Source organism: Ranitomeya variabilis, chromosome 4 (assembly GCF_051348905.1).
Source record: "Ranitomeya variabilis isolate aRanVar5 chromosome 4, aRanVar5.hap1, whole genome shotgun sequence".
In the NCBI taxonomy this organism is placed as follows: domain Eukaryota; kingdom Metazoa; phylum Chordata; class Amphibia; order Anura; family Dendrobatidae; genus Ranitomeya; species Ranitomeya variabilis.
The window spans coordinates 88,080,906-88,106,413 of NC_135235.1; positions in this window are offsets into that span (position 1 = coordinate 88,080,906).

A 25,508-nucleotide genomic window follows, 5' to 3' on the forward strand; every position below is an offset into this window, starting at 1 on the left:
CCACCATTTTTTTTTTAAAACCACTTAATGAGAGCCGGAAGGTTGAAGCTCAGCTTTATTTAGTTGAGGACAACACCAGGGAGGGGCAGAAGCCGTTAGTAGGCCCTAACCACCATTTTTTTTTTTTTTAAAACCACTTAATGAGAGCCGGAAGGTTGAAGCTCAGCTTTATTTAGTTGAGGACAACACCAGGGAGGGGCAGAAGCCGTTAGTAGGCCCTAACCACCATTTTTTTTTTAAAACCACTTAATGAGAGCCGGAAGGTTGAAGCTCAGCTTTATTTAGTTGAGGACAACACCAGGGAGGGGCAGAAGCCGTTAGTAGGCCCTAACCACCATTTTTTTTTTTTAAACCACATAATGAGAGCCGGAAGGTTGAAGCTCAGCTTTATTTAGTTGAGGACAACACCAGGGAGGGGCAGAAGCCGTTAGTAGGCCCTAACCACCATTTTTTTTTTTTTTAAAACCACTTAATGAGAGCCGGAAGGTTGAAGCTCAGCTTTATTTAGTTGAGGACAACACCAGGGAGGGGCAGAAGCCGTTAGTAGGCCCTAACCACCATTTTTTTTTAAAAACCACTTAATGAGAGCCGGAAGGTTGAAGCTCAGCTTTATTTAGTTGAGGACAACACCAGGGAGGGGCAGAAGCCGTTAGTAGGCCCTAACCAAAGTTGAAGGCCAAATGCAGTTTAATTTCTGATACTATAGGCCGAAAGCCAGAAGGTGGAAGTTCCGATTTAGACAGTGGAGGACAATTTGAATTAGGGACTGCAGACAGACTTAGTAGGCTGTCCCCTGTGGACCATGCATCCACCACATTAACCCATTGCGCCGTAATGGACACGTAATCTTCCGTGGCCATGCCTACAGGTCCATGCGTCTGTTGTCAGGTGCACCTTTGTACTCACAGATTGCCAGAGTGCATGGACAATGCGGTCTTCTACATGCTGGTGGAGGGTTGGGATGGCTTTTCTCGCAAAAGAAGTGTCGACTGGTTAGCTTGTAGCGTGGTACAGCGTAGTCCATCATGGCCTTATTAATAGTAAATAAAATATATAACTAGGCTCTATGAACTTTTAAATAGGTTCCAGGGGTACACGGGCAGCATTGGTGTGGTCAGTGGAGGAGTATTGCAAGTAGGGGCTGCAGACAGGCTATCAAAGGCCTAAAATAACAAACAGTAGGCAGTCATGGCAGTTTTACATCGGTTACATGGATACACAGGCAGGCACTCCAGGCAGCATTGTGCTCAGTGGAGGAGTATTGCAAGTAGGGGCCGCAGACAGGCTATCAAAGGCCTAAAATAACAAACAGTAGGCAGTCATGGCAGTTTTACATCGGTTACATGGATACACAGGCAGGCACTCCAGGCAGCATTGTGGTCAGTGGAGGAGTATTGCAAGTAGGGGCCGCAGACAGGCTATCAAAGGCCTAAAATAACAAACAGTAGGCAGTCATGGCAGTTTTACATCGGTTACATGGATACACAGGCAGCTAGGTGGTGAGTGGAGGAGTATTTAAAGTAAGGACCGCAGACAGGCTATCAAAGGCCTAACATAACAAACAATAGGCTCATGGCAGTTTTACAGCGGTTACATGGATACACGGGCAGGCAGCTTGGTGGTGGTGAGTGGAGGAGTATTTAAAGTAGGGACCGCAGACAGGCTATCAAAGGCCTAACATAACAAACAATAGGCTCATGGCAGTTTTACAGCGGTTACATGGATACACGGGCAGGCAGCTTGGTGGTGAGTGGAGGAGTATTTAAAGTATGGACCGCAGACAGGCTTCGAAGGCCTAACACAATAAAATGGGCTGGCTGTAGGCACTTTAAAATTGGTTCCAGGGGTACACGGGCAGCAGTGGTCTGGTCAGTGGAGGCCTAGTGGAAGGAGGGACCGCAGACAGGCTTCGAAGGCCTAACACAATAAAATGGGCTGGCTGTAGGCACTTTAAAATTGGTTCCAGGGGTACACGGGCAGCAGTGGTCTGGTCAGTGGAGGCCTAGTGGAAGTATGGACCGCAGACAGGCTTCGAAGGCCTAACACAATAAAATGGGCTGGCTGTAGGCACTTTAAAATTGGTTCCAGGGGTACACGGGCAGCAGTGGTCTGGTCAGTGGAGGCCTAGTGGAAGTATGGACCGCAGACAGGCTTCGAAGGCCTAACACAATAAAATGGGCTGGCTGTAGGCACTTTAAAATTGGTTCCAGGGGTACACGGGCAGCAGTGGTCTGGTCAGTGGAGGACTAGTGGAAGGAGGGAGCGCAGAAAGGCTTCAAAGGCCTAAAATAACAAACAATAGGCTCATGGCAGTTTTACAGCGGTTACATGGATACACGGGCAGGCAGCTGGTGATGAGTGGAGGAGTATTTAAAGTAGGGACCGCAGACAGGCTATCAAAGGCCTAAAATAACAAACAATAGGCTCATGGCAGTTTTACAGCGGTTACATGGATACACAGGCAGCTTGGTGGTGAGTGGAGGAGTATTTAAAGTAGGGACCGCAGACAGGCTATCAAAGGCCTAAAATAACAAACAATAGGCTCATGGCAGTTTTACAGCGGTTACATGGATACACAGGCAGCTTGGTGGTGAGTGGAGGAGTATTTAAAGTAGGGACCGCAGACAGGCTATCAAAGGCCTAAAATAACAAACAATAGGCTCATGGCAGTTTTACAGCGGTTACATGGATACACAGGCAGCTTGGTGGTGAGTGGAGGAGTATTTAAAGTAGGGACCACAGACAGGCTATCAAAGGCCTAAAATAACAAACAATAGGCTCATGGCAGTTTTACAGCGGTTACATGGATACACGGGCAGGCAGCTGGTGATGAGTGGAGGAGTATTTAAAGTAGGGACCGCAGACAGGCTATCAAAGGCCTAAAATAACAAACAGTAGGCTCATGGCAGTTTTACAGCGGTTACATGGATACACAGGCAGCTTGGTGGTGAGTGGAGGAGTATTTAAAGTAGGGACCGCAGACAGGCTATCAAAGGCCTAACATAAAAAAACAATAGGCTCATGGCAGTTTCACAGCGGTTACATGGATACACGGGCAGGCAGCTTGGTGGTGGTGAGTGGAGGAGTATTTAAAGTAGGGACCGCAGACAGGCTATCAAAGGCCTAACATAACAAACAATAGGCTCATGGCAGTTTTACAGCGGTTACATGGATACACGGGCAGGCAGCTTGGTGGTGAGTGGAGGAGTATTTAAAGTATGGACCGCAGACAGGCTTCGAAGGCCTAACACAATAAAATGGGCTGGCTGTAGGCACTTTAAAATTGGTTCCAGGGGTACACGGGCAGCAGTGGTCTGGTCAGTGGAGGACTAGTGGAAGTATGGACCGCAGACAGGCTTCGAAGGCCTAACACAATAAAATGGGCTGGCTGTAGGCACTTTAAAATTGGTTCCAGGGGTACACGGGCAGCAGTGGTCTGGTCAGTGGAGGACTAGTGGAAGGAGGGAGCGCAGAAAGGCTTCAAAGGCCTAAAATAACAAACAATAGGCTCATGGCAGTTTTACAGCGGTTACATGGATACACGGGCAGGCAGCTTGGTGGTGGTGAGTGGAGGAGTATTTAAAGTAGGGACCGCAGACAGGCTATCAAAGGCCTAACATAACAAACAATAGGCTCATGGCAGTTTTACAGCGGTTACATGGATACACGGGCAGGCAGCTTGGTGGTGAGTGGAGGAGTATTTAAAGTATGGACCGCAGACAGGCTTCGAAGGCCTAACACAATAAAATGGGCTGGCTGTAGGCACTTTAAAATTGGTTCCAGGGGTACACGGGCAGCAGTGGTCTGGTCAGTGGAGGCCTAGTGGAAGGAGGGACCGCAGACAGGCTTCGAAGGCCTAACACAATAAAATGGGCTGGCTGTAGGCACTTTAAAATTGGTTCCAGGGGTACACGGGCAGCAGTGGTCTGGTCAGTGGAGGCCTAGTGGAAGTATGGACCGCAGACAGGCTTCGAAGGCCTAACACAATAAAATGGGCTGGCTGTAGGCACTTTAAAATTGGTTCCAGGGGTACACGGGCAGCAGTGGTCTGGTCAGTGGAGGCCTAGTGGAAGTATGGACCGCAGACAGGCTTCGAAGGCCTAACACAATAAAATGGGCTGGCTGTAGGCACTTTAAAATTGGTTCCAGGGGTACACGGGCAGCAGTGGTCTGGTCAGTGGAGGACTAGTGGAAGGAGGGAGCGCAGAAAGGCTTCAAAGGCCTAAAATAACAAACAATAGGCTCATGGCAGTTTTACAGCGGTTACATGGATACACGGGCAGGCAGCTGGTGATGAGTGGAGGAGTATTTAAAGTAGGGACCGCAGACAGGCTATCAAAGGCCTAAAATAACAAACAATAGGCTCATGGCAGTTTTACAGCGGTTACATGGATACACAGGCAGCTTGGTGGTGAGTGGAGGAGTATTTAAAGTAGGGACCGCAGACAGGCTATCAAAGGCCTAAAATAACAAACAATAGGCTCATGGCAGTTTTACAGCGGTTACATGGATACACAGGCAGCTTGGTGGTGAGTGGAGGAGTATTTAAAGTAGGGACCGCAGACAGGCTATCAAAGGCCTAAAATAACAAACAATAGGCTCATGGCAGTTTTACAGCGGTTACATGGATACACAGGCAGCTTGGTGGTGAGTGGAGGAGTATTTAAAGTAGGGACCACAGACAGGCTATCAAAGGCCTAAAATAACAAACAATAGGCTCATGGCAGTTTTACAGCGGTTACATGGATACACGGGCAGGCAGCTGGTGATGAGTGGAGGAGTATTTAAAGTAGGGACCGCAGACAGGCTATCAAAGGCCTAAAATAACAAACAGTAGGCTCATGGCAGTTTTACAGCGGTTACATGGATACACAGGCAGCTTGGTGGTGAGTGGAGGAGTATTTAAAGTAGGGACCGCAGACAGGCTATCAAAGGCCTAACATAAAAAAACAATAGGCTCATGGCAGTTTCACAGCGGTTACATGGATACACGGGCAGGCAGCTTGGTGGTGGTGAGTGGAGGAGTATTTAAAGTAGGGACCGCAGACAGGCTATCAAAGGCCTAACATAACAAACAATAGGCTCATGGCAGTTTTACAGCGGTTACATGGATACACGGGCAGGCAGCTTGGTGGTGAGTGGAGGAGTATTTAAAGTATGGACCGCAGACAGGCTTCGAAGGCCTAACACAATAAAATGGGCTGGCTGTAGGCACTTTAAAATTGGTTCCAGGGGTACACGGGCAGCAGTGGTCTGGTCAGTGGAGGACTAGTGGAAGTATGGACCGCAGACAGGCTTCGAAGGCCTAACACAATAAAATGGGCTGGCTGTAGGCACTTTAAAATTGGTTCCAGGGGTACACGGGCAGCAGTGGTCTGGTCAGTGGAGGACTAGTGGAAGGAGGGAGCGCAGAAAGGCTTCAAAGGCCTAAAATAACAAACAATAGGCTCATGGCAGTTTTACAGCGGTTACATGGATACACGGGCAGGCAGCTTGGTGGTCAGTGGAGGAGTAGGGACCGCAGACAGGCTATCAAAGGCCTAAAATAACAAACAATAGGCTCATGGCAGTTTTACAGCGGTTACATGGATACACGGGCAGGCAGCTTGGTGCTGAGTGGAGGAGTAGTGCAAGGAGTGTCTGTCCCAGTACTCCCAAAATATAAATAGATGTTAATGTCTCGCAAAACAACCAAAACAAAAAAAAAGATGGCATACTTAGGTACAGGGGTGGGCTCATCTGCTGTGTTTCTGACATAGTAATTTGGCAGTAACTATTTAATGGTGCCAATATAGGACACAGACACAGACTACTTTAAGTTGCATCATAGATGTCTACAAATTTGTATTGTCAGTGCCAGACATTGAATGATGTCAGCGAATAGACTAAAGATTGGTGGAGCTGTGCGACATAATTTTGCACGTAGTAGAGCCCAGTTTGAGCTGGGGTAGGGGGGAACTCTCTTGAGGCCGGCGGGACCGCCCCAGGGCCACTCATGTTACAACGGTGTGTCTGACGTTGGGTGCGCACCACCACCGCCAGAGACACTACATTGTACTATGAGGGACCCAGTAGCAATGCCGTCAACCAAAAGCGAGCACACCCACCTCTTCAGACAAACAGCAGTCTCACGGGTGCTTGCGCCAAGTCGCGATACCACGGCCCCGTGTGGGGAGTTTGGCCATTTAGGGAGGTGTAAACATGTCGTATGCTGTACAATCTGCAGCAGCAAATTAGACATTAGAAAAGTAATTCACAGGCAAGAGCTTTTCATAGGAAAGCTAGGTGTCGGCCGGGCAAGGTGGGGCAAAAGATTTTGAAATCCAGTTGTGGTTCATTTTAATGAATGTTAGATCGTCAACATTTTGGGTAGCCAGACGAGTCCTTTTTTCGGTTAATATTGACCCTGCAGCACTGAATACTCTTTCTGATAGGACACTTGCTGCCGGGCAAGCAAGCTCCTGCAATGCATATTCTGCCAATTCTGGCCAGGTGTCTAATTTGGAGGCCCAGTAATCAAATGGGAATGACGGTTGAGGGAGAACATTGATAAGGGATGAAAAATAGTTAGTAACCATACTGGACAAATGTTGTCTCCTGTCACTTTCAATTGATGCAGCAGTACCTGTCCTGTCTGCGGTCATAGCAAAATCACTCCACAACCTGGTCAGAAAACCCCTCTGTCCAACGCCACTTCTGATGTGTGCACCCCTAACACTCCTAGTCTGCTGCCCCCTGGAGCTCGTGTGAGAACGATCACGTGCGCTGTGTGCTGGGAATGCCTGAAGCAAACGGTCAACAAGAGTTGATTGTTTGGTTGCTAATATTAGTTCCAAGTTCTCATGTGGCATAATATTTTGCAATTTGCCTTTATAGCGTGGATCAAGGAGGCAGGCCAACCAGTAATCGTCATCGTTCATCATTTTCGTAATGCGTGTGTCCCTTTTTAGGATACGTAAGGCATAATCCGCCATGTGGGCCAAAGTTCCAGTTGTCAAATCTCCGGTTGTGATTGGTTGAGGGGCAGTTGCAGGCAAATCTACGTCACTTGTGTCCCTCAAAAAACCAGAACCCGGCCGTGACACGCAACCAATTTCCTGTGCCCCCGTGAAAGTTTCCGCATTAAAAATATACTCATCCCCATCATCCTCCTCGTCCTCCACCTCCTCTTCGCCCGCTACCTCGTCCTGTACACTGCCCTGACCAGACAATGGCTGACTGTCATCAAGGCTTCCCTCTTCCTCTGGTGCAGACGCCTGCTCCTTTATGTGCGTCAAACTTTGCATCAGCAGACGCATTAGGGGGATGCTCATGCTTATTACGGCGTTGTCTGCACTAACCAGCCGTGTGCATTCCTCAAAACACTGAAGGACTTGACACATGTCTTGTATCTTCGACCACTGCACACCTGACAACTCCATGTCTGCCATCCTACTGCCTGCCCGTGTATCCTCCCACAAATAAATAACAGCACGCCTCTGTTCGCACAGTCTCTGAAGCATGTGCAGTGTTGAGTTCCACCTTGTTGCAACGTCTATGATTAGGCGATGCTGGGGAAGGTTCAAAGACCGCTGATAGGTTTGCATACGGCTGGCGTGTACAGGCGAACGTCGGATATGTGAGCAAAGTGCACGCACTTTGAGGAGCAGGTCGGAGAACCCAGGATAAGTTTTCAATAAGCACTGCACCACCAGGTTTAAGGTGTGAGCCAGGCAAGGAATGTGTTTCAGTTGGGAAAGGGAGATGGCAGCCATGAAATTCCTTCCGTTATCACTCACTACCTTGCCTGCCTCAAGATCTACTGTGCCCAGCCACGACTGCGTTTCTTGTTGCAAGAACTCGGACAGAACTTCCGCGGTGTGTCTGTTGTCGCCCAAACACTTCATAGCCAATACAGCCTGCTGACGCTTGGCAGTAGCTGGCCCATAATGGGACAACTGGTGTGCAACAGTGTCATCTGCCGATGGAGTGGTTGGCCGACTGCGTTCTGTGGAAGAGCTGTAGCTTCTGCAGGAGGACGAGGAGGAGGAGGAGGGGGTGCGAACGCCTACAGCCAACTGTTTCCTAGACCGTGGGCTAGGCACAACTGTCCCTAAATTGATGTCGCCTGTGGACCCTGCATCCACCACATTCACCCAGTGTGCCGTGATGGACACATAACGTCCCTGGCCATGCCTACTGGTCCATGCATCTGTAGTCAGGTGCACCTTTGTACTCACAGATTGCCTGAGTGCATGGACGATGCGCTGTTTAACATGCTGGTGCAGGGCTGGGATGGCTTTTCTGGAAAAAAGTGTCGACTGGGTAGCTCGTATCGTGGTTCAGCGTACTCCATCAGGGCTTTGAAAGCTTCGCTTTCAACTAACCGGTAGGGCATCATCTCTAACGAGATTAGTCTAGCTATGTGGGCGTTAAAACCCTGTGTACGCGGATGCGAGGATAAGTACTTCCTTTTTCTAACCAGAGTCTCATGTAGGGTGAGCTGGACTGGAGAGCTGTAGATCGTGGAACTTTCGGGTGTGCCGGTGGACATGGCAGACTGAGAGACGGTTGGAGACGGTATTGTTTCCGCCGGTGCCCTACATGCAATATTTCCTCCTACAAAACTGGTGATTCCCTGACCCTGACTGCTTTTGGCTGGCAAAGAAACCTGCACAGATACTGCCGGTGGTGCGGAAAATGGTGGCCTTACAGTGACGGAAGGGATGTTGCGTTGCTGACTAGCTTCATTGGCCGAGGGTGCTACAACCTTGAGGGACGTTTGGTAGTTAGTCCAGGCTTGAGAATGCATGGTGGTTAAGTGTCTATGCATGCAACTAGTATTTAGACTTTTCAGATTCTGACCTCTGCTTAAGCTAGTTGAACATTTTTGACAGATGACTTTGCGCTGATCAGTTGGATGTTGTTTAAAAAAATGCCAGACTGCACTCTTCCTAGACTCTGATCCCTTTTCAGGGATTGCAGACTGAGCTTTAACCGGATGGCAACGCTGTGCTCCAACAGGTTTTGGCTTTGACACGCGTTTTGGTCCAGATACGGGCCCGGCAGATGGAACCTGTTGCGATGTTGATGCCTGCTGCGGCCCCTCCTCCACCTCCGCTTCTGAACTACTGCCGCCTGCACCCTGTTCCCCCAATGGCTGCCAATCGGGGTCAATAACTGGGTCATCTATTACCTCCTCTTCGAGCTCGTGTGCAACTTCGTCTGTGTCACTGTGTCGGTCGGTGGTATAGCGTTCGTGGCGGGGCAACATAGTCTCATCAGGGTCTGATTGTGGATCTGTACCCTGAGAGGGCAATGTGGTGGTCTGAGTCAAAGGAGCAGCATAGTACTCTGGCTGTGGCTGTGCATCAGTGCACTCCATGTCAGAATATACTTGTAATGGGCATGGCCTGTTAAATGTTTCACTTTCTAAGCCAGGGACGGTATGTGTAAAGAGCTCCATGGAGTGACCCGTTGTGTCGCCTGCTGCATCCTTCTCTCTTGTTGTAGTTTTTGCTGAGGAGGACAAGGAAGCGACTTGTCCCTGACCGTGAACATCCACAAGCGACGCGCTGCTTTTACATTTACCAGTTTCGGAAGAGGAGGCAAAAGAGCTAGAGGCTGAGTCTGCAATGTAAGCCAAAACTTGCTGTTGCTGCTCCGCCTTTAAAAGCGGTTTTCCTACTCCCAGAAAAGAGAGCGTTCGAGGCCTTGTGTAGCCTGACGACGAAACTGGCTCCACAGCTCCAGACTTAGGTGGAATATTTTTATCCCCACGACCACCTGATGCTCCACTACCACTACCATCATTACCAGCTGACAATGAACGCCCACGACGACCTCTTGCACCAGACTTCCTCATTGTTATAAAATCTTAACCAAAGTAACTTTATTTGTTGCTATCAAACAACTTACACGGTGAGCTATAACTTCAGTATGATTTCAATATCCCTTAACAGGTTGGTGAGACCACAAGGAAAATCAGGCACAATGTTACACACTCTGTTTTCTGTGGCACAAAATCACAGAGATGACACACACGCAGGACTGTCACTCAAGCACTAATGTCAATATTAATCTCCCACCTAATTTATTTATTTTTTTTTCTCAGGGAGACTTTAGAAACCAAATAATATTAAAAAAAAAAAAAAAAAAGGCTTTCTATGGCCCACAATTAGAGAGAGAGAGGTGGCACAACCAGGAGTCAAGACTGGCGCACAAGCTGAAAGGGCAATATTACTCTCCCACTGTTTTTTATGTTTTTTTTGTTTTTTTCAGGGAGACTTTAGAAACCAAATAATATTAAAAAAACCAAAAAAAAAAAAGGCTTTCTATGGCCCACTGAATGAGAGGGAGAGAGGTGGCACACCCAGGAGTCAAGACTGGCACACAAGCTGAAAGGGCAATATTACTCTCCCACTGTTTTTTTAGGTTTTTTTTTTTTTTTCAGGGAGAATTAGAAACCAAATAATATTAAAAAAAAAAAAAATAGGCTTTCTATGGCCCACTGAATGAAAGGGAGAGAGGTGGCACACCCAGGAGTCAAGACTGGCACACAAGCTGAAAGGGCAATATTACTCTCCCACTGTTTTTTTATGTTTTTTTTGTTTTTTTCAGGGAGACTTTAGAAACCAAATAATATTAAAAAAACCAAAAAAAAAAAAGGCTTTCTATGGCCCACTGAATGAGAGGGAGAGAGGTGGCACACCCAGGAGTCAAGACTGGCACACAAGCTGAAAGGGCAATATTACTCTCCCACTGTTTTTTTAGGTTTTTTTTTTTTTTTCAGGGAGAATTAGAAACCAAATAATATTAAAAAAAAAAAAAATAGGCTTTCTATGGCCCACTGAATGAAAGGGAGAGAGGTGGCACACCCAGGAGTCAAGACTGGCACACAAGCTGAAAGGGCAATATTACTCTCCCACTGTTTTTTTATGTATTTTTTGTTTTTTCAGGGAGACTTTAGAAACCCAATAATATTTAAAAAAAAAATAAATAGGCTTTCTATGGCCCACTGAATGAGAGGGAGAGAGGTGGCACACCCAGGAGTCAAGACTGGCACACAAGCTGAAAGGGCAATATTACTCTCCCACTGTTTTTTTAGGTTTTTTTTTTTTTTTCAGGGAGAATTAGAAACCAAATAATATTAAAAAAAAAAAAAATAGGCTTTCTATGGCCCACTGAATGAAAGGGAGAGAGGTGGCACACCCAGGAGTCAAGACTGGCACACAAGCTGAAAGGGCAATATTACTCTCCCACTGTTTTTTTATGTATTTTTTGTTTTTTCAGGGAGACTTTAGAAACCCAATAATATTTAAAAAAAAAAATAAATAGGCTTTCTATGGCCCACTGAATGAGAGGGAGAGAGGTGGCACACCCAGGAGTCAAGACTGGCACACAAGCTGAAAGGGCAATATTACTCTCCCACTGTTTTTTTAGGTTTTTTTTTTTTTTTCAGGGAGAATTAGAAACCAAATAATATTAAAAAAAAAAAAAATAGGCTTTCTATGGCCCACTGAATGAAAGGGAGAGAGGTGGCACACCCAGGAGTCAAGACTGGCACACAAGCTGAAAGGGCAATATTACTCTCCCACTGTTTTTTTATGTATTTTTTGTTTTTTCAGGGAGACTTTAGAAACCCAATAATATTTAAAAAAAAAAATAAATAGGCTTTCTATGGCCCACTGAATGAGAGGGAGAGAGGTGGCACACCCAGGAGTCAAGACTGGCACACAAGCTGAAAGGGCAATATTACTCTCCCACTGTTTTTTTAGGTTTTTTTTTTTTTTTCAGGGAGAATTAGAAACCAAATAATATTAAAAAAAAAAAAAATAGGCTTTCTATGGCCCACTGAATGAAAGGGAGAGAGGTGGCACACCCAGGAGTCAAGACTGGCACACAAGCTGAAAGGGCAATATTACTCTCCCACTGTTTTTTTATGTATTTTTTGTTTTTTCAGGGAGACTTTAGAAACCCAATAATATTTAAAAAAAAAAATAAATAGGCTTTCTATGGCCCACTGAATGAGAGGGAGAGAGGTGGCACACCCAGGAGTCAAGACTGGCACACAAGCTGAAAGGGCAATATTACTCTCCCACTGTTTTTTTAGGTTTTTTTTTTTTTTTCAGGGAGAATTAGAAACCAAATAATATTAAAAAAAAAAAAAATAGGCTTTCTATGGCCCACTGAATGAAAGGGAGAGAGGTGGCACACCCAGGAGTCAAGACTGGCACACAAGCTGAAAGGGCAATATTACTCTCCCACTGTTTTTTTATGTATTTTTTGTTTTTTCAGGGAGACTTTAGAAACCCAATAATATTTAAAAAAAAAAATAAATAGGCTTTCTATGGCCCACTGAATGAGAGGGAGAGAGGTGGCACACCCAGGAGTCAAGACTGGCACACAAGCTGAAAGGGCAATATTACTCTCCCACTGTTTTTTTAGGTTTTTTTTTTTTTTTCAGGGAGAATTAGAAACCAAATAATATTAAAAAAAAAAAAAATAGGCTTTCTATGGCCCACTGAATGAAAGGGAGAGAGGTGGCACACCCAGGAGTCAAGACTGGCACACAAGCTGAAAGGGCAATATTACTCTCCCACTGTTTTTTTTATGTATTTTTTGTTTTTTCAGGGAGACTTTAGAAACCCAATAATATTTAAAAAAAAAAATAAATAGGCTTTCTATGGCCCACTGAATGAGAGGGAGAGAGGTGGCACACCCAGGAGTCAAGACTGGCACACAAGCTGAAAGGGCAATATTACTCTCCCACTGTTTTTTTAGGTTTTTTTTTTTTTTTCAGGGAGAATTAGAAACCAAATAATATTAAAAAAAAAAAAAATAGGCTTTCTATGGCCCACTGAATGAAAGGGAGAGAGGTGGCACACCCAGGAGTCAAGACTGGCACACAAGCTGAAAGGGCAATATTACTCTCCCACTGTTTTTTTATGTATTTTTTGTTTTTTCAGGGAGACTTTAGAAACCCAATAATATTTAAAAAAAAAAATAAATAGGCTTTCTATGGCCCACTGAATGAGAGGGAGAGAGGTGGCACACCCAGGAGTCAAGACTGGCACACAAGCTGAAAGGGCAATATTACTCTCCCACTGTTTTTTTAGGTTTTTTTTTTTTTTTCAGGGAGAATTAGAAACCAAATAATATTAAAAAAAAAAAAAATAGGCTTTCTATGGCCCACTGAATGAAAGGGAGAGAGGTGGCACACCCAGGAGTCAAGACTGGCACACAAGCTGAAAGGGCAATATTACTCTCCCACTGTTTTTTTATGTATTTTTTGTTTTTTCAGGGAGACTTTAGAAACCCAATAATATTTAAAAAAAAAAATAAATAGGCTTTCTATGGCCCACTGAATGAGAGGGAGAGAGGTGGCACACCCAGGAGTCAAGACTGGCACACAAGCTGAAAGGGCAATATTACTCTCCCACTGTTTTTTTAGGTTTTTTTTTTTTTTTCAGGGAGAATTAGAAACCAAATAATATTAAAAAAAAAAAAAATAGGCTTTCTATGGCCCACTGAATGAAAGGGAGAGAGGTGGCACACCCAGGAGTCAAGACTGGCACACAAGCTGAAAGGGCAATATTACTCTCCCACTGTTTTTTTATGTATTTTTTGTTTTTTCAGGGAGACTTTAGAAACCCAATAATATTTAAAAAAAAAAATAAATAGGCTTTCTATGGCCCACTGAATGAGAGGGAGAGAGGTGGCACACCCAGGAGTCAAGACTGGCACACAAGCTGAAAGGGCAATATTACTCTCCCACTGTTTTTTTAGGTTTTTTTTTTTTTTCAGGGAGACTTTAGAAACCAAATAATATTAAAAAAAAAAAAAAAAAAAAAATATAGGCTTGCTATAGCCCACTGAATGAGAGATAGCACACACAGCAGTGGCACACAAGCCCTGACTGAGGCCAATATTTTTCTCCCACTGATTGATGTAGTGTTTTTGTGTTGAGGTAGAATTTAGAACACAAATCACGGAAAAAATAAATAGGCTTTCTATGGCCCACTGAATGAAAGGGAGAGAGGTGGCACACCCAGGAGTCAAGACTGGCACACAAGCTGAAAGGGCAATATTACTCTCCCACTGTTTTTTTATGTATTTTTTGTTTTTTTCAGGGAGACTTTAGAAACCCAATAATATTTAAAAAAAAAAATAAATAGGCTTTCTATGGCCCACTGAATGAGAGGGAGAGAGGTGGCACACCCAGGAGTCAAGACTGGCACACAAGCTGAAAGGGCAATATTACTCTCCCACTGTTTTTTTAGGTTTTTTTTTTTTTTCAGGGAGACTTTTGAAACCAAATAATATTAAAAAAAAAAAAAAAAAAAAAATATAGGCTTGCTATAGCCCACTGAATGAGAGATAGCGCACACACAGCAGTGGCACACAAGCCCTGACTGAGGCCAATATTTTTCTCCCACTGATTGATGTAGTGTTTCTGTGTTGAGGTAGATTTTAGAACACAAATCACGGAAAAAATAAATAGGCTTTCTATGGCCCACTCAGTGAGAGATGGCACACACAGGGATGGCACTGTAGCAGAAATGCCAATCTTAATCTCCCACAAAAAAAAAACAAAAAAAAAAAAAAAACTGTCCTACAATTACTATCTCCCTGCAGTAATGTAAGCCAGGTATGGCAGGCAGCAATAGGAGTGGACTGATGCACAAATTAAATAAAAAGTGTGGACAAACAAAAAAGATAGCTGTGCAGAAAGGAAGGAACAAGAGGATATGTGCTTTGAAAAAAGCAGTTGGTTTCCACAGTGGCGTACACACAGCAATACAGCTATCACGGAGCCTTCTAGGGCAGCCCAATGAGCTACAGCGCTGAGGGGAAAAAAAAAAAAAAATAGCTTCCACTGTTCCTGCACACCGAAGGTGGTGTTGGACAGTGGAAATCGCTGCAGCACAAGCGGTTTGGTGGTTAGTGGACCCTGCCTAACGCTCTCCCTGCTTCTGATGAAGCGGCAGCAACCTGTCCCTAAGCTCAGATCAGCAGCAGTAAGATGGCGGTCGGCGGGAACGCCCCTTTATAGCCCCTGTGACGCCGCAGACAGCAAGCCAATCACTGCAATGCCCTTCTCTAAGATGGTGGGGACCAGGATCTATGTCATCACGCTGCCCACACTCTGCGTTCACCTTCATTGGCTGAGAAATGGCGCTTTTCGCGTCATTGAAACGCGACTTTGGCGCGAAAGTCGCGTACCGCATGGCCGACAAGCACAGGGGTCGGATCGGGTTTCATGAGACGCCGACTTAGCCAAAAGTCGGCGACTTTTGAAAATGATCGACCCGTTTCGCTCAACCCTAGCAGACACAGTTAGTAGGCCCAAATAATAAAGTAGGCTAAATGCAGTTCAAATGTGGTAACAGGACTAAACAGGCGGCATTACTTTGTTCAGTGGAGGAAAATTGTAATGAGTGGCAGACACAGTTAGTAGGCCCAAATAATAAAGTAGGCTAAATGCAGTTCAAATGTGGTAACAGGACTAAACAGGCGGCATTGCTTTGTTCAGTGGAGGAAAACTGTAATGAGTGGCAGACAGTTAGTAGGCCCAAATAATAAAGTAGGCTAAATGCAGTTCAAATGTGGTAACAGGACTAAACAGGCGGCATTACTTTGTTCAGTGGAGGAAAACTGTAATGAGTGGCAGACACTGTTAGTAGGCCCAAATAATAAAGTAGGCTAAATGCAGTTCAAATGTGGTAACTGGACTAAACAGGCAGCATTGCTTTGTTCAGTGGAGGAAAACTGTAATGAGTAGCAGACTAAGTTAGTAGGCCCAAATAATAAAGTGGGCTAAATGTCTGCCAAAAAATTGTTCATAAATAAACAGGTGTCATAGCTAGGTACAGGGGTGGGCTCCTCTGCTTAGTAGCAGACAGTGGTAGTAGGCGCAAAGTATTAACTGGTCTAAATGGAGGCCAGGGCCCCTGTATATTTTAACTATCATCTATCATTTCAACAAATTTGTATTGGCAGTGCATTGAAGGATTTAACAGCACAGACTACACAGTGGTGGAGAAGGGAGAGGTAAGTTTTGCAAGTGGTAGAGCACTGTTTGAGCTGGGGAGGAACACTCTCTCATGGGCGGCGGTACTGGCACAGGGCCCCTCATATTACGATGGTATGTCTGACGTTGGTTGTGCACCACCACCGCCAGAGACACTTCATTGTACTATGAGGGACCCTGTGCCAGTGCTGTCGCCCAAGAGTGCTTGCGCCAGGTGGTGACCACGGCCCTGTGGGGGGAGTCAGCCCATTTAGGGAGGTATAAAAATGGCCTATGGTGGACATTCAGCAGCTGCAACTGGAGGAATTGGAGAAGTCAGTAAGAGGAGGCCAAGAGCAAGGCCTTTTTGCAGGCAAGCTACGTGTCAGCAAGGGAAGGTGGGACAAAATAATTTGAAATCCATGATTGGTTCATTTTAATGAAGTTTAGATCATCAACATTTTGGGTAGCCAGATGTGTCCTTTTTTCGGTCACTATTGAACCAGCAGCACTGAAGACTCTTTCTGATAGCACACTAGCAGCAGGGCAAGCGAGCTCCTGTAATGCATATTCTGCCAATTCAGGCCAGGTGTCTATTTTAGATGACCAGTAATCAAAGGGGAATGACCTGTGAGGGAGAACATTGATAAGGGAGGAAAAGTAGTTCATAACCATACTGGACAAATGCTGTCTCCTGTCACTTTGAATCGATGCAGCAGTACCTGTCGCGTCAGCGGTCATTGCGAAATCACTCCACAACCTGGTCATAAAACCCCTCTGTCCAACGCCACTTCAGATTTGTGCACCTCTAACACCTATGCCATGTTTCCCCCTACGGCTTGTGTGAGAACCATCACCGCCGCTGTGTGCTGGGAATGCCTGAACCAAACGGTCTAAAAGAGTTGCTTGTTTGGTAGCCAATATTTGCTCAAGGTTCTCATGTGGCATGATATTTTGTAATTTTCCTTTATATCGTGGATCCAGGAGGCAGGCCAACCAGTAATCATCATCGGCCATCATTTTGATAATGTGGGGGTCCCTTTTTAGGATATGCAAGGCATACTCAGCCATGTGGGCCAGTGTTCCAGGTGTCAATTCACTGCTTGTGCTGGGTTGAGGAGCACTTTCTTGCAAATCAACTTCACTTGAGTCCCGCAAAAAACCTGTACCTGACCTAGCAATGCCACCAGTTTCTATTTCCCCCTGAGAAGCATCCTCCTCCCATAAATATTCATACCCATCATCCTCCTCCTCCTCCTCTTCATCAGCCACCTTGTCCAGGAGAGTTCCCTGAGCAGACAATGGCTGACTGTCATCAAGGCTTCCCTCCTCCTCGGCTGCAGATGCCTGCTTCTTAATGTGCGTCAAACTTTGCATCAGCAGACGCATTAGTGGGATGCTCATGCTTATGATGGCGTCGTCTGCACTTACCAGCCATGTGCATTCCTCAAAACACTGAAGAACTTCACAGAGATCTTGCAACTTCGACTACTGCACACCAGACAGCTCCATATCTGCCATCCAACTGCCTGCCCGTGTATGTGTATCCTCCCACAAGTTAATTACAGCATGCCTCTGTTCGCACAGCCTCTGAACCATGTGCAGTGTGGAGTTCCACCTTGTTGCAACGTCGATTATTAGGTGGTGCTGGGGAAGATTCAGCAATCGCTGATGGTTCAGCATACGGCTTGAGTGTACAGGCGACCATCAGATGTGCGAGCAAAGTCTTCGCACCTTCAGGAGCTGGGCTGGTAACTCCAGATAAGTTTTGAGGAAGCACTGCACCACCAGGTTCAAGGTGTGAGCCAGGCAAGGTTTGTGTTTCAGTTCTGAAAGGGCTATGGCAGCCATAAAATTCCTTCCATTATCACTGACTACCTTGCCTGCCTCAAGATGTACACTGCCCAGCCATGACTGAGTTTGTTGCTGCAAGTACTCGGCCAGTACTTCCGCGGTGTGTCTGTTGTCACCCAAACACTTCATTTGTAACACAGCCTGCTGACACTTACCACTAGCTGTTCGATAATGGGACACTTTGTGTGCAACACTGGCAGCTGCGGATGGGGTGGTCGTGTGACTGTGCTCTGTGGACGAGCTTTCTGGAGGAGGAGGAGGGGTGGCAAACGCCTACAGCCAACTGTTTCCTAGACCGTGGGCTAGGCAGAACTGTCCCACTATGGCTGTCCCCTGTGGACCCTGCATCCACCATATTAACCCAGTGCGCCATGATGGACACATAACATCCCTGGCCATGCCTACTGGTCCATGCATCTGTTGTGAGGTGCACCTTTCCGCTGACTGATTGCCTCAGTGAATGGACAATGCAGTCTTTCACATTCTGGTGGAGGGCTGGGATGGCTTTCCTCGCAAAGAAGTGCTGACTGGGTAGGTCATAGCGTGGTACTGAGTAGGCCATCAGGTCTTTGAAAGCTTCGCTTTCAACCAACCGGTAGGGCATCATCTCTAACGAGATTAGTATAGCAATGTGGGCGTTCAAACCTTGTGTACGCGGATGAGAGGATGAGTACTTTCTTTTCCTAACGAGAGTCTCTTGTAGGGTGAGCTGGGCTGCAGAGCTGCATATGGTGGAACTAGCGGTGGTGGTGGTGGTGGACATGGCGGATTGAGAGAGGGTTGGTGATGGTATTCTTGATGTTGGCCTACATACAGTGTTTCCTACCAATAACCTTGTGATTCCCTGACTGCTTTGGCCTTGCGACGATACCTCCACCTTTGGTGCTGGTGGTGTCCTAACCGATGGGCTTACTGTGAGGGAACTACCAATCTTGCAAGTGCATGCTGGTTAAATGTCTAAGCATGCACGTTGTATTTAAATTTTGAAGATTCTTCCCTCTGCTAAAGGTCTTTGAGCATTTCTTACAGATAACTTTTGACTGATCATTCGGATCTTGGTTAAAAAATTGCCACTCTACACTCTTCCTACTATGGAATACCTTTTCAGGCATTGCACGCTGTGCTACTTTCAATGGATGGCCACGCTGTCCTAAAACTGTTTTTGCTTTTGACTAACGTTTTTGGCCTGATACGGGCCTGCCAGATGACAGCTGTTGCGATGTAGATGGCTGCTGCGGATCATCCTCCTCCGCTTCTGAGCTACTGGCAGCGGCACCCTCTTCCCCCAATGGCTGCCAATCTGGGTCAACAACTGGGTCATCTATCACCTCCTCTTCAATGTCATGTGCACCTTCCTCTGTGTCACTGTGTAAGGTGCTATAGCGTTGGGGACGGGGCACCATAGTCTCATCAGGGTCAGATTCTGGTTTAGTACACTGTGAGGGTAATGTAGTAATCTGAGTCAATGGAACAGCATAATAACCTAGCTGTGGCTGTGCATCAGTGCACTCCATGTCCGATTCATCTTGTAATGGGCAGTTAACAATTTCCCTTTCTTACCCAGGCACGGTATGTGTAAAGAGCTCCATGGAGTAACCTGTAGTGTCGCCTGATGCATCCTTCACTTTTGGTTTGGGTGAAGGACACAAGGAAACATCTTGTTCCTGACCGGGAGTATCCACTGACGACTCACTGCTTTTATATTTGGAACTTTCTGAAGAGGAGGTGAAAGAGCTAGAGGCTGAGTCAGCAAGGAAAGCCAAAACTTTTTCTTGCTGCTCCGGCTTTAAAAGCTGTTTTCCTACTCCCAGATAAGGGAGCCTTTGAGGCCTTGTGTAGCCAGACGATGACGCTGGCTCAACACCTCCAGCCTTAGGTGCTATTGTGCTTTTGCCACTCCCACCAGATGCACCACCACCACCAACAACATCAGTACCAGCTGGCAACCACCGCCCATGGGCTCTTCCACCACACTTCCTCATTTTTTGGAAAATCTAACCAAAATAACAACCGTTATATGGTACTGTAAAACAAAGTAGAAGGTGTATATAAACTTGTTAAGAATTTAAATCTCCCTTTTTTTTGGAGACTGAACCAAAACTCAGGCCCAGTGTATAAAACAACACATTGTAAGTGGCAGAACGTGGCTGGAAGTTATATGAAAAAATACAAGGACTGTAGTACAATTTCAATCTCCCTACAATGATCTCAGGACAAGTATGTCAGCAATAAAAAGGACTGCTGCACACAAAAGTGTGGACAAATAATCACGATAACTGTGCAGAAAGGAGCAACAGGATTTTTGCTTTTAAAAAAGCAGTTGGTTTGCACAGCAGCGTGCAAACAGCAATGCAGCTATCAGAGAGCCTTATAAGGCAGCCTAATAAGCTACAGAGCTGATGCACAAAAATATAGCCTCCACTGTCCCTGCAAAAAAAGGTGGTGTTGGACAGTGGAAATCGCTACAGCACAAGCAGTTTGGGGGTTAATCTTCCCTCCCTAACTATAACCCTTCTTCTGATGAAGCTGCAGCAACCTCTCCCTATGCTAAGATCGGCAGAAGCAAGATGGCGGTTGGCGTGCACGCCCCTTTATAGCCCCTGTGACGCCGCAGAAAGCAAGCCAATCACTGTCATGCCCTTCTCTAAGATGATGGGGACCGAGCCCTATGTCATCACGCTGCCCACACTCTGCGTCCTCCTTCATTGGCTGAAAAATGGCACTGAAAGCGTAATACGAAACGCGACTTTTGCATGCAGAACGCCGACCTCATGGCCGATCCCACACTAGAATCGGGTCGGGTTTCGCTCAACCCTAATTCCATCTCCTCTTAGCCTTCTTTTTTTTAATCTAAACATTAGCAGATCTGTTAATCTTTCCTTGTAGGGTATACTTTGCAGTCCGTTCACCGTCCTGGTAGCTCTTCTCTGAACTCACTTCAGTTTTCAATGTCTTTTTTTACAATGTGCTGCCAGACCTGAGCACAGTATTCCAGATAAGGTCTTACCAAGGATTAGTAGAGGGTAATCATTACGTGATGTGATGTAGACTCTATGCTTCTCTTAATACATCCTAGAACTGTGTTTGCCTTTTTTGCTGCTGCATCACACTGTTGACACATGCAGTTTGTGATTTATTAGTATACACAAGCCTTTTTCACATGTGCTGTTACTTAGTTCTATTCCTCCCATTCTGTAGATGTAATTTTCATTTTTTCTCACCCAGATGTAGTGTCTTGCATTGCTCCCTGTTAGAAACCATTCTATAAGTTGTTGCCCATTGTTCAAGTTTATCTGGATCCTTCTGAATCATTTTCTGTCTTCTCTAGTGTTAGTTATCGCTCCTAGCTTTGGATCATCTGCAACTTTGATTCATTTGCCTTCTGTTCCCTTATCTAGATCATTCAAAAAATATTGAAAAACACCAGCCAGAACAGGGCCTTGTGGTACTCCACTTGAAACACTCCACCAATTGGATATGCAACCATTTATTACCACTCATTGAGTATGATCATTGTGTCAGTTATGAATCTACCTAAATGTCACCTTGCAATCCCATATTGGATCATTTTTTAATAAGGATAGTATGATATATTTTATCAAATGTTTTACTGAAATCAAGAAATACTATATCTCCCGTGTTTCTCTGATCCATGCATCTGTGATTCTATCATAGAAGGAAATCAAATTAGTCTAGCATGACTTGTTTGCTACAAATCCATGCTGGCTCTGGTTAATTACTGTATTTGTATCATTTATGCTGTTTAATAATTTGTTCAAAGGTCTTTCATGATATTGTAGTTATGCTCACTGGCCTGTAATTTCCTAGCTCCATCATTTTTTTTTTTTAAGATACGGACAACAATTACCCTTCTCTAATCTTCTGGGACTTCTGTTCTCCAGGAATTTTCAAAGATACTGCCTAGTGGTTCTGCAATTTCCTCTGCTATCGTTTTCACTAACCTAGGATGTAATTAATATGGAACAGAAGATTTGAATTAATTTAAATTAGCTAAGCATTCCCTTGCCATCTCTCTGTTTATAGATAGTGTGGATTCTTTTTGTCCTTTGATAGCATAGTGAAGATCAGTTGATGTTACATTTGCTTTCTTAGGTCCAAATAGGAATTTAAAAGTTCGGTCTCCTTAACATCATTTTTGACCACTTCACCCTTTTCATCCTGTAAAAATCCCATAGCATCTTTAACTTTTCTTTTGCTTTTGACATACCCCCAAAATACTTTTTTATTGCTTTTGATCTCCTTGCAAACCTCACTTCATTACTGGCTCTATCCATTCTAAAGCTTGCACTATATTACATGCAAACAGCATTATATTCTTTGTTAGATTTGACCTCCTTCTTCCATTTCTATATACATGTATTTTTTCCTTTTTATCAAGTGTTCATCCATCCTGGCCTATTTAAATGCTTCCAATTCTTCCTTCTTTTGGTGATTGTTAGTGATTTTGCAGTGAGAATTTAATGTAATAAAATCTCCCAATCTTCTTAGACATTTCTGTCCAAGAAGGTTTGATGAAATTGATGAAAGGTTGCATCACAGGCTTGTCTGGATTCTGGATAAGCAGTACAAATTAAGTGCCAAAGAAATTTAAGCTGTCCTGCAGGTTCAGGGTGCATCAGTGTCAGTGCGAACTTTCCATCAACATTTGAATGAAATTAACCCCTTTCTGACCTTGGATGGGATAGTACATCCAAGACCAGATCTCCTGCTTTGATGCGGGCTCCGGCCGTGAGCCTGCATCAAAGCCAGGACATGTCAGCTGTTTTGTACAATAGCGGTGGGTGGAATCGCGATCCGCCCACCGATATTAACTAGTTAAATGCCGCTGTCAAACGCTGACAGCGACATTTAACAAGCGCTTCCGGCCCGGAAATGAGGGCATCTCTGACCCCGTCATGGGATCGGGGGTCAGCGATGCGTCGGCATGACAACCAGAGGTCTATTGAATACCTCTATGGTTGTTGATGCCGAATTGCTATGAGCGCAACCCTGTGGACGGCGCTCATAGCAATGCAGTAAATCTACTACATAGGAGCGATCTATGCAGCAGAGACGATCGAGTTGTGCCAGCTTCTAGCCTCCCATGGAGGCTACTGAAGAGTGGCAACAGTTACAAAAAATGTTTTAAAAAATATGAAAAAAAAAAATATATATATATAAAAGTTTCGCCCCATACAAAATAAAACAATAAAAAAATCAAGCCTACACATATTTGGTATTGCCGCATTCAGAATCGCCCGATCTATCAATTATAAAAAGGAATAACCTGATCGCTAAATGGCGTAGTGAGAAAAAAAATTTGAAACGCCAGAATTAAGTTTTTTTGGTCGCCGCTACATTGCATTAAAATGCAATAACGGGCGATAAAATGAACATATCTGCACCAAAAGGTATCATTAAAAAAGTCAGCTCTGCATGCAAAAAATAAGCCCTCACCCACCCCCAGTTCACAAAAAATGGAGATGCTACGGGTATCAGAAAATTGCACATTTTTTAAAATTTTTTAGCAAAGTTTGGAATTTTTTTTTACCACTTAGATAAAAAATAACCTAGGCATGTTTGGTGTCTATGAACTTGTAATGACCTAGAGAATCAAAATGGCAGGTCAGTTTTAGCATTTAGTGAACCTGGCAAAAAAGCCAAACAAATAACAAGTGTAAGATTGCACTTTTTTGCAATTTCACTGCACTTGGAATTGGCCATACTGACGGAAAAAAAAAATGTATGGCTCTGGGAAGGAGGGGAGCGCAAAACAAAAAGGCAAAATCGAAAAAAGCTGGGGTCATGAAGGGATTAAACGCTATGGCATGAGACACAGGAGGACCCCACTGCTGACACAGAAGCATAAAAAGCTAGACTGCAGTTTGCCAAAATACACATGAGGAAGCCAAAATCCTTCTGGGAAAGTGTCTTGTGGACAGATTAGACCAATGTAAAGCATTTTGGTAAAGCACATCATTTTACTGTTTACTGAAAATGGGATGAGGCCTAGAAAGAAAAGAACACAGTACCTACAGTCAAGTATGGTGGAGGTTCAAAGATGTTTTGGGATTGCTTTGCTTCTTCTGGCACTGGGTGACTTGGCTGTGTGCAAGGCATCATGAAATCTGAACATTACCAAAGAATTTGGGTTGCAATTTCATACTCAATGTCAGAAAGCTGGGTTTACATCCTAGGTCCTGAGTCCTCCAGCAAGACAATGGCCCCAAGCATACTTCAAAAAGAAATCAGAAATGGAGGGAAGCAAAGTGCAGGAGATTTCTGAAGTGGCTAGCATTGAGTCCGGATCTAAATCCCTTTGAATACCTGTGGAGAGATCTTAAAATTGCTGTTGGGAGAAGGCACCCTTCAAATATGAGAGACCTGGAGCAGTTTTCAAATGAAGAGTCAATTAAAATTCCAGTTTAGAGGTGTAAGAAGCTTGCTGAAGGTTACATGAAGCGATTGACTGCACTTATTTATTCCTAAGCGTGTGCAACAAAATATGAAGTTTTGAGGGTGCCAACAATTTTTTATGGCCTATTATTTGGCATTTTGTGCAAAATGATGTCTAATTTGGCCTTTTTCTCTGTTTTTTGTGTGTTTTCTAATACTCACAAAGGAAATAAACATGTGTATAACAAAAACATTTGTAATTGCATTAACTTTATGGGAGAAATACTTCATTTCCTGGAACAATTTCAAGAGGGCCAACAATTTTGACTGTGACTATCAATATATATATATATATAGAAGTTTACATGCACTATATAAAAACACATATATGCATGTTTTTCTCAATATCTGACATGAAGTTAGGATAAATCTTTCCTGCCTTAGGTCAGTTAGGATTTCTATAATTATTATTTGCCAAATGCCAGAATAATGAGAGAAAAATAAACTTTTTCATTCCTGTCATGTCACTTTGCATTAATTCCTGAAAATCACCTGAAGGGTTAATAAACTACCTGAAAGCAATTTTTAATTAGTCGAGGGGTGGTGTTTTAAAATGGTATTACTTTAGGAGGTTTTGCAATATACAGGACCATCAAAGTCACTTCAAATCTAGATACGTCTCTAAAAAAATAAATTTTGTTATTGTCCTTGAAAAAATGACAAATTACTGCTACATTTTTAAACCTCCTCAAATGCTAACAAAATGTGTTTTACAAATGTGCTGATGTAAAGCAAACATGAGGGAAATGTTATATATTAATGTTTTTCTATGGTACAACAATCTGAATTAAAGGAATAATCATTCAAAGTTTGAAAATCACTAATATTTTTACATTTTTGTCAAATTTCTGATATTTTTTTATAAATATACACAAAACATATCAACCTACATTTACCATTATCATAAATTATAATGTGCCATGAAAAAACAGTCTCCAAATCACTGAGATTTGTTGAAGCATTCCAGAGTTATTACCGTGTAAAGTGACACTGGTCAGAATTCAAAAATTTGGCCAGGATGCTAAGGGGTTAAACAATTCTGGACTGCTCATATGATGATGTCATGTGTCTGGAAGCTTCTGATACTTTTTTGGCAACATCTGAGTTATATAGAGACACATCTGTGGATGTAATTTAACCCCTTCATGACCCAGCCTATTGTGACCTTAATGACCTTGCCGTTTTTTGCAATTCTGACCAGTGTCCC